This window comes from Leptidea sinapis, chromosome 2, assembly GCF_905404315.1.
Source record: "Leptidea sinapis chromosome 2, ilLepSina1.1, whole genome shotgun sequence".
Lineage (NCBI taxonomy): Eukaryota > Metazoa > Arthropoda > Insecta > Lepidoptera > Pieridae > Leptidea > Leptidea sinapis.
The window spans coordinates 5,355,663-5,358,990 of record NC_066266.1 but is presented as its reverse complement, the minus strand read 5'-3'; the positions used below and the strand labels follow the sequence as shown (position 1 = coordinate 5,358,990).

The following is a 3,328-nucleotide window of genomic DNA, read 5'->3' as shown; positions in this document are numbered from 1 at the left end:
TACAAATTTTACTTTGAATATTAATAAAAGAAATGTTATGTTATACTACTGTTTTATTTCCTCGTAATCGAAATGAAAAGCAGAGTTTGTAACTCGTCCACAAAACTATTTTATCCTTGCATACTTTTCCTAGTATACATAATATTTGGGATATAGGTTTTGTGATATAAACAAAATAATTCATTCGACCGTTAAAGTTCTGCTTTATGATTAACGCACACCAACCTACTTACGGTTCTTTCTGTGAGAATAAATGCCGGGAGTTTAATAAAATCAATTGTTTTACGATTTACGACATTATGAAAATATTTTGTGCGGCAAATACGCGTATTACAGAGCTCCGTAGCGAGCTAGCGACATCCTTTACAAATGTATGCACATATATTACTGTGTACAGAGGAAGTGAGCCCTAAAATGTCGTTTACCATTTATGCATCCTCAAAAATAAATTTCAGGGGTACTTTAATGCCAACATAATATACATAACTTAAAATTGCGTTGCTCGCTTTAATATATTATTGTATATTTGTAACAACACTGCCTATGCTCTTATAAAAGATATTTACCATTTCAACTTGAATATGGAACGCATTTTCCTGTAAGAAAAAAAAGCAATTAATGCTTATTATTTTTTTTTAATCAATATTTTGATATTGTTCTGATAATGATTTCTTTAAGTATTGACACTTGTTTGACATAACAAAATAAAAACCCAAATTTCTATTTTTCGTGCTATTTTACTTTTGTAGGAAGAATAACATGGCAAAAAAGAAGGTATTAGAGACAAAAATAATATAATATGATTTTACCGCATGATTTAGTTAAATAACGTTTATTTAAATATCATTATTTTATACAACTAGAAAGAATTGATTTTTTTATAACTTATACATAGTTAAATTTATTTAATTGTCGTCCATTGGTTGTGGTTCAGAAGACATATTATGACTTACAAGGTGCTTATGGTAGTTGAAGTATGATACAAATGATAAACTAACGTAAAAAAATGTTTTGAGAATGTTTCCCCAACGCGCAAAAAGAAGTATAATAATATAATGCAGCATTTTAGTTAATATTTAGGTCAAACCAATAGGGCTGCGATCATGAATGCGCGAAGCAACTTTAGTGCTTTTATACCTACTGTGCGCGCGGCATCTTGTGCGATATTTGCTTATTGGGAGGTATTTCAACACTTGTAATATTGAGAATTTAATACATTGTAAAGATTATACAAAATAACAACAGGTTGTAGTAATATATAGTGTAACGTCAACTTTTATTAATTAAATTATGAAGAACGTTTGTTTTAAAAATATTTTTGTCATTTTCTGCAAAAGCTTTCATATATGATTAAAGACTCCTTGTCTTTTGCCACTACATGTTAAGGAAAATGTGTAAAGTAAAACAATATTTCTTTTATTTTATAAAATATTTATTTAATATATAAACATTAAATTAAAAAGGTTTAATATCCTTGATTAAAAGGATTAATATTCTTGATTAAATTGAACACTCTCTATAATCGTCGAAATAATTTAGGTTTAGTTTTCTTGTATAAATTAATAAACGGTATTATTTCTTGTCTAAAATTATTAGAAAGTATATAATTATAATATTATATACCTCACAACAGGCCTCGTAAAGCTAATAAATAATAATTCATATATTTTTGATATACCACGCTATAGAACAAACTGAGAGTCATTTTCACGACTGCTTAGGCAATACAATGAGATAAATAGAAAATAGATACAGACTACAGATATAGACTTGGATATATTCTCCAATAGTCTACAGGAATTCGAACGTAATCTACGAAAACATCCAAATTAATAAAAACCAACAGGCTTTTATTTCTTATCTTTTATTCCTTTTTGAATCTAATAATATATATAGTTTTACGTAATTTAAAGTCTATAATCAACTTTAAATTGTTATTTTATTTTAGTTTATATTATGTTATTAGTTAAAACTTAGTAGTAATAAGTTTGTAAGTAGGAAGGAGTTAATTGTTACAGCAGCAACTGTAAATGAATGTATTTTTTTTATGGAATAGGAGGACAAACGAGCGTACGGGTCACCTGTTGTTAAGTGATCACCGTCGCCCACAATCTCTTGCAACACCAGAGGAATCACAGGAGCGTTGCCAGCCTTTAAGGAATGTGTACGCGCTTTTTTGTTAGTACCCATGTAGTATCGTCCCGGAAACACTGCACAAGGAAGCTAATTCCACAGCTTTCTAGTACGAGGAAGAAAGCTCCTTAAAAACCGCACCGTGGAGGGCCGCCACACATCCAGATGGTGGGGATGATATCCTAACTTGTGGCGAGGAAGAAAGCTCTTTGAAAACCGCATTGTGCATTGTTATATGTGTCTTGATGTATTGTTAAAAATAGAAAAAGAAAATAAATAAACGTTAATACAATCAAGAAAACCACAATGAATAACTTTCACATTATTTCATAAATCAAACCAACTTAGACTCTGTTGAGCCATATTTCATCTGGGTGACTTATCCTCAAGCTCATTTGTCACGACAAATGCCGATCGTAAACCAACAATTACGAAAAGCAACGTTTGCCAGAACATTATAATCTATTAGGAGAGCTTTTTACTTTAGCCCAGTTTGGCAGCGACCCAACCTAGTGAAGTGACGCCGTAATGCATCTTTAGTACTTCAGAATTCGGATTAGCTGCGCGCAATATTTTTAATGGATCATTTTTCGAGTGGATTTTAAAATAAAATTAATTAAATCGTAATTTATAGAAATAGAATTAAAATATATTTCCTTAATCAATTTGTTATGTTTTTAAAGTGATAACCCTCACTTCTAGGATTAATACACAAATAAAATTTGAAAACAAAATTTTATGAACGATGTGGGACTCGAACCCACGACCTCTCGCGTTTCGTGCGAGTGCTCTGTCAACTGAGCTAACCGTTCGATTGACACTTCGTCATAAAATCTTGTATGCTTCGTTCAACCCTCAGGTTATGACTTCATCTACAGGATCTACTTCACAGTTGCTACCTGCTAACACCAATATTTGTATACTAGGAAATTGACTTGAAATTTCGCTCTTGTATATCTAACCAATTTGTTTTGTTTTTAAGGAAAAGTAACCGGCTACATATATTTCTTAACCATAGGGAGTGACAATAACATAACATATTGCAACAACAATTGGTAAATGTTATAATGCTACATCAGTTCATAGAGGGCTTTGACATGGGGAGAAGAATTGATAAAACACTGCCAGACCATCTTTTAGCTACAACTTAACCTACTTATTATAATATTATACAATTTTATTTGGTCTGCCCAGA

General features: G+C 30.9%; 1 non-coding gene across 1 annotated transcript; it reads right to left on the bottom strand.

Moving 5' to 3' along the window:
- Positions 1–2,872: 2,872 nt before the first annotated feature.
- Trnaf-gaa (transfer RNA phenylalanine (anticodon GAA)) lies at positions 2,873–2,945 on the bottom strand. Its single transcript has one exon. It is a non-coding gene; the product is annotated as a tRNA-Phe (tRNA).
- Between the last annotated feature and the right edge of the window lie 383 nt (positions 2,946–3,328).